The following is a 13,851-nucleotide window of genomic DNA, read 5'->3' on the forward strand; positions in this document are numbered from 1 at the left end:
GTGTTTTTTGGTTTGGTTTGCTGCAGTTTTCCTAACACCCGGAATAGCGCCTTGACTGTCTTAGGTACTCAGTAAATAACTGTTGAATGAATGCGTATGTTGAGACTTCTCACTCCTTAGGCAATGAACCGATCAGGAAAACAGAAACCACTCTAGGTATTTCAAGCAGTAAGAGACTTAATACAAGGAATAGAGGGCTTGCAAAATCTCTGGAAGAGTGGAGGTATAAAGGTGAGGGAAAACCATCACGAGCGCTCAGGCCCACCGCTAGCTTATGGAAAATCAGGAAATTTCAGAACCTGCAGGAGCAGTTGCCAGTGTCACATTTGCCTGCAGCACGGAGGCGGGCCTTTACTGGGGAAATGTGTGACGGCAGAGCTCGTGTGTGTGGGTCACGTTTGCCTGTTCCTGACGGGAGAGCAATGAGATTGCTTCCTTCTCCCAAATATCACACAAGCTAACCTGGAATCCTCCTGGTTGCTATGGTGGAAAATGTAGTCCCCAGGTTTCTAGCCCCTGCTAAGGGGGAATCTACAAGGGTAAAGAATGTGGCTGAAATTCCATCGAAGGTAGAATATGTCCAGCTTCTTTTCTCTTCTTGCTTCCCACTCCCAATTATACTCTTTTAGTGGAAGAGTTTCTCCAAGAAAGAGATCATTGAAGCAGACTGAGTGATTTCAAGGACTGAGGTCTATCAGACTTTGTTGTCCCATGTGATAGGAATGTTCTGCCTCAAATTATCAAAAGGTAATGATTATAATCTAAAATTTATGTAGCTTGTAAATCCACTCTATGTCAATAAAAATTAAAAGAAAGTTGTGGAGCTATCTGCATCAAGTACTGTGCTAAGCCTCTCATATACATCACTTAATTGAGCCCTCATGAGGTAAGCATTATTTTGTTTGTTTGTTTTCTTGCGGTACGGCGGGCCTCTCACTGTTGTGGCCTCTCCTGTTGCGGAGCACAGGCTCTGGACATGCAGGCCCGGCGGCCATGGCTCACAGGCCCAGCCGCTCTGCGGCATAGCGGGATCCTCCCGGACCGGGGCACGAACCCGCGTCCCCTGTATCGGCAGGCGGACTCTCAACCACTGCGCCACCAGGGAAGCCCTGGAGCCTGAGTTTTTAACCTTTCGATCACTCCTCCCCGCCCACCCCGTGCCCCGCCCTAAGGAGTGTGACCACTAGTTCTGTGGCTGTCAGCTGTATGAAGGTGCACGAGGAGGGAACAGTTTTATAAGTCCGGGTAGATTTGTCAGTAACATAAAAATAAAGACTATTTGATTGTAATGCCTGGGAGTTTGAAACATGAGCTAGGAGCAGGTCTCAGGAAGCACGTCCTCTGGCTCAGGGAATCCTGGAACAGCAACATCACTCGCTCACTGTAGCAAAGAGGGGGTAAGTAGAGAAGGATGGTTTGTGATTTGGAAGGCTAATCCCTTCTTTGCTACTTTAACTTCTTTTGTGATGTTGGGCATATCATTTAGCCTTCCTGTGTTTTGGGGCATCTCACCAGTGTAAGTGAAATAACTATGCCAGCGTTCCTCATAGAAGAATAAGGGGTGAGGGGGATACTAATCACTTGGTATAAATTATTCTGAAAACCCAGCTGCTAAAGAGTAATATTCTGTGCTGGCATAGAACTGAATATTGGACTAGAGGATCATCTAGGTGTCACTGAAATTTCAACAGTGAAGGGCTCGCCTCCAGTAGCTAAGGAAGGTGACTACACAGACTGCTGGATTTTTCAGTCATTATTTTGGCCTTGAAGGCCTGCACCTTCTTAGCTCTAATCTAAACCCATCACTCCTGAATCTTAATCTCCTAGGACGAGGTACATTCCTGTCTTTGTTCTCACCCCCTGGAAATGCACTTACTGAAAACGGTCTTGTTTTGCCATAGTTATTTTTATAATTACTTGTGGTTGCTCACTACATTTGTCTTTTGGGCTATAAGACGTTCAGAACAGAACGCAATGTTCAAGGTAAATTTCAAGTGACCTTTTTCACTTGAAAAGCGCAGCACTTGAGTAGCGGTACGCATTCATTTCCACCGTACGCATTCATTTCCACCGTACGCATGTATTAAGAGCCACACCCAGCACCGTGCAGAGTGTTAGGGACATAAAGATTAAGGATGTGTCCACTGGTCTTAAGAAGCTCATAATCTAACAGGCGTCGTGCACACAGTTTTGAAATATTAAATGGATGCCTCACACCTTGAGTCGGAGCTCTGTAGTCGCTCAACAATCACGTTGTACCTTAGCACTGCACTGTGGCTTTAGAACCTTTAGGAGTAAAATCCATTTAATAGAGAGAAGATGGCAACTGAAAACAGATACGTGGACAGCTCATGCGCAGTTATACTGTTGTACAGCTATCTGCTTAATGCTTAGTAATTAGGGATATTGGGAGGATAAGACTGCAGTCCCAGAGAGGCTGTAGAGAATGTAAGTTGGACTAATTGGGAAAAGCTTCCTGCAGGAGGTGGGTCTGCTTTAATATAGCCAAAGTTTATATTAATTCTGAGCCTATTATCTCTTGCTTGTTTTTTAGGGAAGACTTCTTTCTAATTGTCTACCATTCAGAATCTGGATTCAAAATCTATCTCCTTGATGTAGGAAGTTTGCTGTTTTTGGCTTGCCTTTGTGCTTTTTATTTTCTCACACTTTTGAGACTCTGCATTTTCACACGTTATTTCACTTTTTTCAGGACTGTTGGCAACACCTTTCAATTTAGCACAGCTCTGTATTTCGCTAGTCCTCGTTTACTCCTCCTTAAAGATCACTCATTAAGATGACAACTAAGGTCTCAGGCCTCCCTGCCTTGGGGCTGTGGGCCACACGTCACATTTTGCAGCTCAGAAACCTGGGCTGTACTTTCAATCCATGCGCCAGGGTGCGTCTGAGAGGTGAGATTTGCTAGGATTGGCTTCAGTAAAAGCTTTTTCAAGGTAATTACCTGTCACCTCTTGTGGGGTCTCTTCATCTGTCAAACAAGTGGAACTCTCCAAAGGCAATCTTGTGTGCTAGGCTTGGCTTCTGTTCTGTAAGACCTAGGTGTTTATTGCCTCTCATTCTTCTGAATCACTGGAGGAATATTTTTCTTTCTTTAGTATACGTTCAGAGTTCTCGACAGGGAGTGAAGCTGGTCATATGAGAGACCCATTGAACCGAGGCTACACAATATTTCTTCGTATCCCCTCCACTAGGAACACTGAGGCCTCTGGGTTTTCTTATTGCTTCTTTAGTTGCCTGTGGCTCTGTCCTCATTGTCAGGGGCCTGAAAAAGCGCACTAGCAGGACGCAGCGTGCAGGAGGCATTAACTGATGACTGGTCTTCCTCGTGTACTCCAGGCAGCCCTGGGACTGACATTTCACCCTGCTGCCCGCTGTTCCGTGGACAGTCCGATTAGCCAGTTAGTCAGACGGCCACGGATTCTCCGGGCACATTACTATTATTCTCCTGGGACTTGGTTTCCTCATCCTTAATGTGGGACTGAGAAGGCTGCCTCTTGCACAGGTGGCTGCAAGGAATTAGAAACCAATAAAGGGATAGCTTAGCATATGGCTGAATGTCAAGGGCAATAGAAACGCTTAATTTCATTTATTTAATAGTAGTTGGATGGCCACGTGAACGTTGCTGTGGAAACCATAATTCCTGAATTCTCTGACACTTATCTGTGTTTTGCTTTTAATAGAGGCTTTACATTTAAATCCTGTGGGTTGTTTTTATATTAGAAAAGTAGCAGGAAGGATCACAGCTTGATCTCATTCACATTTTTATAAGAAACAGTGTGGGCTGCCACTGCTTCCCCACCAAGGGGCATCTGTTGTCCAGTTACTCTCACCTGATCACTCTTTTTTTTCAAGGTCATGTCTCCATCCATCCATCTATCCATTCATCCATCTATCCATCCATCCATCCATCACACTGCATTTCCAACTCATGAGTTGAATGGGGCAAATGCAAGTAGATCAGAACTATTGATCTTCTAGCAGGTATAGAACAGAGAGGGTGTCTTTGGTGATGCAGATGTGTGATGGCAGATCTCGTAGAGCTGGTGAGATCAAGGCGGGTGGGGGGCAACCGAGGGCATTGCTGCAGTGAAAGTGGAGGCTTCAGCAGTTCAGAGGACCAGGGGCTCCTCAGGCTGGTGCCCGGGGGCTCAGGCAACACATAGCTGGGAGATGACCATCTAGGGTGTGGACAACAACAGGACTGGTTAGAAAAATTGGTCTTGATTCTAAGCTCTCATTGGAGGAATTTGTGGAATCCCATATCTCCTGCAAGTGCCTCTCTCCCTCAAGCAGGATCCTCTTATGGTACCTGTCCTCCACCATGGGCTGTGAAGCCCTCCCCTGGGCTGTGTGTGCCTCTCTGCCCATCACCTCCTGTGGCTGACCGTGAAGCTCATTCCCAGCACCTGCTTCCAGCCACTGCTGCCCCTGCCGATGCTCGCTCACCCCCTCCTCCCGGCCACAGTGACCCTCATCTGGCAGTCCCTTACAGAGATCCTAATATCACAACTCTTCTTCTTAAGCACCTGTTCTCAGTTTTTTTCATGGCTCTTCTATTCCCACCAGCGGTCAGCCAGGGTCTCTTGACGTTCTTCTCAGTGCTGGTCAATGTGAAGAGAGACCCTATGGGATTCCAGCTGGAGCTGCCAGAATTCCTGAAGTGGGCACACAGGTCAACCCTCTCTCTGGGAATTTTGCTTCAGAGGGAAAATGCAATTGGATTACGGTGGCTATATCTTTTCTAAATCAAACACATCATATTCCTCCCGTTTTCCTTGCTGTCGAAAATGCTGTTTCAGCTCACATGCCTGAAAATCACCCTTGACTCCTCAAGTGTCCTCCTTCCATTCGTTTGGTCTCTAAGCCTAGCTGATTGAGTGCTGATAGCCCTGAAACGAATCCCTCATTTCCATCCCATTTTACCTCTCCCATCACTTTTTGTCTAACAGTTAATGCTTAATATTTATTTATTTGGCTGCATCAGGTCTTAGCTGTGGGCTCTAGAGCACACGGTAGCCCCGTGGCATGTGGGATCTTCATTCCCCGACCGGAGATCAAACCCGCGTTCCCTGCATTGGAAGGCGGATTCTTAACCACTGGACCACCAAGGAAGTCGCTCCCATCACTTTTTAAAAACAGCTTTAGTGAGATATATTTTACATATAATAAAATTCACCTTACACAAGTGCACTTTTTTTTGATAAATTTACTGAGTAGCGCAGCTATCCCCATAAATCAGTTTCAGAACATTTTCATCACTCCAATAAGATCCCTCATGCCCACAGTTAATCCCTGTTCCTAACCCCAGCCCCAGGCAACCACTAGTCTGCTTTGTGTCTCTATAGATTTGCCTTTTCTGAAAATTTCACATAAATGGAATCATAAGATATATGATTTCTCATGTCTGGTTTCTTTCACTTAGCCCAATGCTTTTGAGGTCCGTCCACATTGTAGCATGTATCAACACTTCCTTCCCTTTTATTGCTAAATAATATTCCATTGTATGGATATATTACATTTTTTCTGTCCCTTCACCAATTGATGGACATTTAGGTTGTCTCTACATTTTGGCTATTATGAATAATTCCGCTATGAACTTCTGTATGCCAGTCTTTGTGTGGGTGTATGTTTTTATTTCTCTTGGGTAGATACTCAGGAGTGGAATTGATGGGTAATACAATAATTTTTTTTTTTTTTTTGCGGTACGCGGGCCTCCCACTGCTGCGGCCTCTCCCGTTGCGGAGCACAGGCTCTGGACGTGCAGGCTCAGCGGCCATGGCTCACGGGCCCAGCCGCTCCGCGGCATGTGGGATCTTCCCGGACCAGGGCACGAACCCGTGTCCCCTGCATCGGCAGGCGGACTCTCAACCACTGCGCCACCAGGGAAGCCCCATACAATAATTTTATACTTAACTTTTTGAGAAACTGCCAAACCCTTTCCCAAAGTGGCCGCATCATTTTACATCCCCCCGGCAATTGTACGAGGGCTCCCATTCCTCCATATCGTCAGCAAGAGTTGTTATTGTCTGCCTTTGTGATTATACTCATTCCAGTGAGTATGAAGTGGTATCTCATTGTGGTTTTTCACTTTCATTTCCGTAATGACTAAGGATGTTAAGCATTGTTTCATGTGGTTTATTAGCCATTTATATAGCTTTGATGAAACACTGTCCACATCTTTTGTCTTTAGGTTGTTTGTTTCCTAATTATTGAATTCTAACACCTCCCATCACCTTTTACCTCCTAACTGGTATGCCTGCTTCCATGTACTTTTTTTTACAAAGTGCTACCAGATTAATGTTATGTGTGGCCTAGGCACCGTTCCTCACTTACTCGAAACCCCTCAGTGTTCTCCACTGCCTGAAGTTCAAGCTCCTAAACTTGACATTCAAACTATTACAGGATGTGATTCCCTCTCTCCATACTCCCACAGGCACTCTGAGTTCTTGAAAAATAGCTCACTTGTGACCTCCCTGCCCTTTCCTTCTGGGTGCTGGTCTCGTGTCTGATGTCTTTCCTACCCTCCCTAGTCTCTGACCCACCCTGCAAGGCCCAGTCAAGCCACTTTCCCAAGGGTCCCCTCACTGACTCCTCCTGGGGGACTCTCCCACCTTTCTCTGACTACGCTGACTCCTTGTTTCCTTTGTCCTGCTGACCTGGCCTGCCTCTAAACTGAGTGCTATTTCAGAACTTTTCAATAAAAATGTTTCCCAGCACCCAACACATAATGATATTCTGCTCCAGCTCTGTTACAAGTTCATCAGAACAGTCATCAAATAGATAGGCAGTGGTTCTGTTTTACTTTATGTCCTGGACTTCACAGGCTTTTATTTATTTATTCATTTATTTTTGGCTGCATTGGGTCTTCGTTGCTGCGTGTGGGCTTTTATCTAGTTGCAGTGAGCAGGGGCTACTCTTTGTTGCAGTGCGCGAGCCTCTCATTGCGGTGGCTTTTCTTGTTGCAGAGCATGGGCTCTAGGCGCACGGGCTTCAGTAGTTGTGGCACACGGGCTCAGTAGCTGTGGCTCATGGGCTTTAGAGCACAGGCTCAGTAGTTGTGGCGCATGGGCTTAGTTGCTCCACGGCATGTGGGATCTTCCTGGACCAGGGATTGAACCTGTGTCTCTTGCATTGGCAGGTGGATTCTTAACCACTGCACCACCAGGGAAGTCCCTTCACAGCCTTTTAAAGTCTCACCTGTCACCAACATGTGCTGCACCTCTGATCCTGCGACTGTGTGTGGCTCCTGGTTGGGGACCAAAGAAGGGCCTGTATTTCTTCCCTGGTGCTCCCCCAGCTGGATCTCTGTCTTGGGCAAGCCACCTCACCTCTAAAGGGTTCTGGGGTCCCCCTCTTATATTCCTAACTCCAAATTTAGTAAGTTGTAAAACATAAATGATGTATGATTATTTTTTTCTTTTTTTTGGTAAAGCAATCTGAAGTCTTATTTTGTTGTAAAATATTTATTTTTTAAAATTTTATTTATTTATTTATTTTTGGCTGCATTGGGTCTTCGTTGCTGTGTGCGGGCTTTTATCTAGTTGTGGCGAGCGGGGGCTACTCTTCGTTGTGGTGCGTGAGCTTCTCATTGTGGTGGCTTGTCTTGTTGAGGAGCACAGGCTCTAGGCACGTGGGCTTCAGTAGTTGTGGCATGTGAGCTCAGTAGTTGTGGCTCACGGGCCCTAGAGCACAGGCTCAGTAGTTGTGGCACACGGGCTTAGTTGCTCCGCGGCATGTGGGATCTTCCCGGACCAGGGCTCAAACCCATGTCCCCTGCATTGGCAGGCAGATTCTTAACCACTGTGCCACCAGGGAAGTCCCAAAATATTTATTTTTAATCACCAATATTCTCTACCCATCTCTCTCTCCAGCTATGGTGGTTTTTTTGTTTTTGTTGTTTGTTTTTGTATCCTGGCTTTGTCTAGGGATACAGGTACGTGTATGTGTGTCTGTGTGTGTGTGTGTGTGTGTGTGTGTGTGTGTGTGTGTATGTGAACACTTATGGCCATGGATGTTCATGGGGCACCCACCTCCTTTACCTTCTAGCTCCTTGTGATCCCTTTTCTAAAACTTGAAACTTGGGCTTCCCTGATGGCGCAGTGGTTGGGAGTCCGCCTGCCGATGCAGGGGACGCGGGTTTGTGCCCCGGTCCTGGAGGATCCCACATGCCGTGGAGCGGCTGGGCCCGTGAACCATGGCCGCTGGGCCTGTGCGTCCGGAGCCTGTGCTCCGCAACAGGAGGGGCCACGACAGTGAGAGGTCCGCGTACCGCAAAAAAAAAAAAAAAAAATTGAAACTTTCTTTAATTTCCTTTTTATATTTTAGTAACTTTACTTATAATAATAATAATAATGATGTTAAAGTTCTCTCAGAAAATATAGAATTGGAAACTCCCAGAAAGAGCTGTTATACTCAATATTTTGATGTTAGATTCTAGTCTTTTTTCTGTTGCATATATAATTTTCTTTTGGTTTCACTGAATTATCATTTTACTGTACATACTTAACCTTTTAAAATACTTAAAACTATGATATCATCAACATCTTTCCATTTTTTCCAAAAAATTATTCTTTTATGAAAACATTTTTAATGGCTGCATGGTATTCCACCATCTGACTACTGTAAGTTAGTTATTAAACCTATCCCCTACTGATACACATGTAAGTTGTTTCTCTTCCTTCACTGTTACAAACAGTGACGCATAGAATGCTGTGACCCCTCCCCAAAGCAGGCTCCTTCTTGTGGTAAGCGGCAGCACAGTCCGTAGTCATCACACCTGGTGCCCAGTGTCAGTGGGCGAGCTCTCATTGTCTGAGCTTCCTCTCTGTTTTTAATAATTAGTCTTTTCTCCCCCACCCCCGCACCCATAAACCAAACAAAAAAAACCTCTAGCCACACAAATTTGGTTCACACCCTTTCTCTTTCTATACCTTTATTTTCTGAACTGTCTGAACTTTGGACAGGAATCAAACTTGGAATTTAGCATGAAAGGAATTCATGAGCATAAAACGATTAATGATTGAAATGATCATCTAAGAGTGGAAAGCCTTCCTTAGCTTGCAGGATAACAACCCTTCTCTTGCAGTGGCCAAGTACACAAATTAAAGTTACCAGCTTGCTGATGACTCTTTGGCAGCCCACACATGGTCATATGGTTCCCCAGAACACCAGTAGATCATATGCAAATATTGTTTGCATATTCATCAAGATACCACATGGACGGTGTAAGCTGCTTTGATTCTCTTTCAACGAGAAATGCAGGCGCCTCTGGCACAGGCACTCCACTGGCTCCGTTGGCATGTTGGTGCCTGAACCAACGTGGAAATTATTCAAAAGAAAAATATTAAAGAGGAGTGAAATCTATCATAGTCTGCCCTCTGCTTAGCAATTAGAAGTTGCCAGCCTGATTTGGGTTTTTTATTTCTGATTTATACTTTTAGGCTTTCAAAAACATGGTGACATAATATATTTTAGCTATAAAATTTATTAGCTACTCACCCCTGAGGTATAAATAATGAGAAAGCTAAATTGCATTTTCTGAAAATATGAAAGTCCCATGAAACACTCCCAAAGAAGTTACATCTGTTTAATAAGTAAGCAACAAGGAATATGGAATAAGAATTTCATTCTTAGCCAGGTAATGGACCTTAACTTTTTTTTTTGCACTTTGTACTTATGAATATAGCAGGGAGATACTGTTTTTCACCCAGGGGTATCAATGGAGCAAATAAATTTGTGTTAATAGAAGCTCTGGGTTTTTGGAAGCCAGTATGTAATTTTTTCATTCATAAAACGAGTGGTTTTTTTTTAACCTAAATCTTGAAGTAATTCCATTAACACTGTCAAATATACAAGCACACCTAATTTTACTGTGCTTCACATACAATGTTTTTTGTTTGTTTGTATTTTACAAGTTGAAGGTTTGTAACCCTGCATTGTCAGATGATACATTTTTAGCAGTATTTTTATAAATTAAGGTATGTACGTTTTTTAAACATGCTACTGCACACTTAATAGACTACAGTATAGTGTAAAGGTAATTTTTATATGTACTAAGAAACCAAAACTTCGCGTGACTCACTTTATTGCAATATTTGCTTTATTGCGGTGGTCTGGAACTGAACTGACGCATGCCTACATAGATCTAGAGATTTCTGTCTATCTATCAGTGGGGGCTTGGGCTGCATCATTAAAAAACTTCAGTTAGATAGAAAACAAAATTATAGCTAGTTTCTTTAGAGACTAACTCTTTAGGCTGCTAACTCACAAAATAAAAACTACAAGAATTCTAAAAACCTAAGGTCAACTTGAAAAAGCCACCGTTAAGCTAAAATTAGGGAGCGCTTTATATACAATTAAATTTCCAAAAGAAAACAATTACAAGCTGGATAACAACAACAACAAAAACATATTTCAAGGCACTGGAGAGTGGCCAAAAGCAGGCAGAGACTGGAGGGGATTCAAGGATTCAATCCTTGAAACAAGGGTTACATGGGTTTTTCCAGTCTGCTGGGCACAGTGGCTATAACTCAAGGTGAAAGCCAGTCTTATTGGTTAGAGGCGTTACGTGGCGGAGTTTAGGGCTGTAGCTGGAAAGGAAGGAGAAAAATCCCAGAAAGGAGAGAGTCAAAGTGAGGCAGCTCTAAAATCCACATTTCATTTCCCGCAAATCCTTGGTGGGTAGTTTTGAATTTTGCCTACGTGGAAGAGCTACAAGAAGTCCAGGGGAAAGAGCATCTAGAAGCTGAAAGAGTGGAGCAGAGATTTCAGCTGCTATCACTGCAGGGGAGCAGAGCTTGGAGTTGAAGTCCCTAGTTAGAGGGGCCCGGTAAGCACTTTAGACTTTCCAAAAAAACCCTAGAAGGGCCATACTTTACGGGTAAAGAACAAGTCCCAGGACTATGGGCGAAAACTAAACAGAACTAATTGCTCTAACAAAGTATAAAGCCAAGCCTCTACAAGTTTAAGGTGACCCACCACTAACTTAACTGTCTACTAGAACAAACTCAGTACTTTTCAAAGGAAGATAATAGAATCTAACATCTCTATGATGTCATAGCCACAATATTCAGCATACAGTTAAAATTTAGTGAATATGAAAAGAAACTGAAAGATGTGATTCAGAGTCAAGAGAAAAATCACTTAATAGAAAGGGACCCCCAAATGAGCCAGATGTTGGAATTAGCAGGCAAGAAATTTAAAGCTCTCATTATAACCATGTTCACAGATTTAAAGGAAAAAGAAGCAGAGAAAGGGAAACTATGTATGTACATATTGAAAAGTACAGTATCTGAAATGAAGAGTTCATTGGATAGGCTTGACAGAGATTGGAGATAGCAGAAGTAAGGGTCAGTGAACTTAATAAAGGGTCAATAGAAAGTATCCAGTCCGAAGAATAAATGGGTAAAGATTGAAATAATTAACAGAGCCTCAGTAACTGGTGGGACAATTCAAATAGTGTCATAATATACATGTAATTGGAGTCCCAGAAGGAGAGAAAAGACAGAAAAAATTCCATAAATAATGTCTGAAATTTCCCCAAACTTGGTGAAAAACTTACAAGTCAAGTTATAGGTCCTAGAAATTCAGCAAACCCTAAGCAGGATAAATACAGAGAGACCCACATCCAGGAGCATCATAGCCAAACTGCTGAAAACCAATGGTAAAGAGAAAATCTTCAAAGCATCCAGAGAAAAAGGACACATTACACATAGGGGAATTCCCATAAGAATTAATGCTGGCCTCTGATCAGAAGCAAGGAAGGCTTCTAAGCTGAAGGCAATGAACATCTTGAAAGGGTGGAAAGAAAAATAACTGTCAACCAAAAACTCTGCATCCAGTTAAACTATTCTTCAAGCTCCAAAGTGAAACAAAGACATTTTCAGATAAGCAGAAGCTGAGAGAATTTGTTGCCCAGAGACCCTCAGTATAAGAAATGCTAAAGGAAGTTCTTCAGTCTGAAGGGAAATGACCCAGCTGGAAAGTTGGCTCTACAGGAAAAAAATGGAGTCCCCCAAATGATAAAATTGGGTAAATATAAAAAAACCCACATATTTAAAATGTACTAGTTTCACTAGAAGACAACAAATTGTTTAAAGTAAAATTGAGAAGACTGTATTATGGGTTTTACAATGTATGTAGATATAAAATACATCAAATAGTAGCACAAAGGAGGGAGGCAAAATGGAATTATCCTGTTGCAAGTTTCTTATATTTTAGGTGAAGTGGCACAAAGTTAACTCTTAAGTAGCCCAAGTTAAAGATGCATATTATAATCCTTACAGCTAAAAGGCTAATAGAAGGATGAAAGCAGAATAACTAAAAAAAAAATCAATTGACAAAAAGAAGGCAGAAGAGACAGGAATGAAAAACAGAGTACACACAGAAAACAGATCGATATTAGCAACAACATGAAGCTCAAAAACCTCACGTTAAGCAACAAAAGCCAAACACGAAAGAATACACGCTGCATGGACTTTACCGATAAAAAGTTCAAGGTCAGGTAAAACTAATTTATGGTGATAGAAATCAGAGCTGTGATTGTGTACCAGGGATGGGGATCACCTGGGAAGAGGAAGGTAAGAACTTTCTGGGGCGATGGAAATATATAACTTGATTGTGGTGGTGGCTTACCTGGGAGTGTGCAGTTATCAAAATTCTGAGAATTGTACACTTAAAATTGTGCGTTTCACGGTATGTAAATTTCACATCCATTTTTTAAAGCATCAAATCAAACTGTCTTGCGGGGCTTCTGGTTGTAAACTTTGATCGACAGAGGGCGCTCCGAGCTCACCAAACACGCTTTGGAGCCCCAGCTACTTTGGGATGCAAATCAGACCACCTCGGGTCTCCTCTGTCTCCAAGGTGAATTTCCCAGCTCCCCAATACTCTTCCTCGACACCACTCCTTCCCCACCCTCGGCTCACTGGCTTCTATATTTCACCTGGCCACACGCTGCTTTTCGGCAGATGAGCGGTGCGTAGCTAATGGCTATGCTATTTTCGCAGCATCTCCGCGGAATACAGATGGGGATGGAAGCTGGCTGGTGTTGCCCGGAGGTGTACCTGACCCCTAAGGTCTTCTCTTGATATGATCACTTTTAAATGGGAAGTAGGAACGTAATGGAAACTTCCACACTGTTTTCGACATCTACATTTTAACCTTCTTACCTCGCTTTAGTGCCTGTGAAACATTCCCACGCAAGGGCTGCGGCGGGAAGGGGTGGGCGGAGGGCAGTGCGAGGGATGCGCGGAAGGAATTTTCCCTGAGGAAAGCAGGTGTGGGGCGGCGTTGCCACAGGGCTCCAGCACCCCAGGATATTGTCTTCCTGCCCCTCCATATCTCAGAGGGAAGCTAGAAGCTGGAAAGCCCCAGGCGTCCTTTGCGCCCTCGCATGCCCCCAGGCCAGGTCCCTCCCGGGCGCGGAGATGCCATTACACCTCACGTGATCACCGCACGGGGCTGGTCCTTTCAAGAGGCGTCTCGCGGGGTGTTAATTAAAGGTCACAACAAAACAGACAGACCTGCGGGCTCACCAGAAGAAATGTCCTCCCGGGAGATGAAAAATGACACCCCGGAGCAGCTACGTGTGGAGCCCGGCAAATGCCGGCTTCCTGCGCTCCAGGCGCTGCGCCGGGGGCGGAGGGGGACTGGAGAGGGCGATGACTGGGTTCTCCCGGGACACGGCGGGCCCTGCGCGCTGGAAGAGCAGGAAGGGGGATGCCGAGGGGACCCCCGGCCAAGGCGAGGCCAAGGCCAGCTTGCACACACCCCCTTCCAGGCCCGCGCCGTCTGCGCCGAGCGTGTGCCGCGCGGCGAGTCCCTCAGTATCCC

The sequence above is a fragment of the Phocoena phocoena genome, chromosome 1, assembly GCF_963924675.1.
Source record: "Phocoena phocoena chromosome 1, mPhoPho1.1, whole genome shotgun sequence".
Taxonomy (NCBI): domain Eukaryota; kingdom Metazoa; phylum Chordata; class Mammalia; order Artiodactyla; family Phocoenidae; genus Phocoena; species Phocoena phocoena.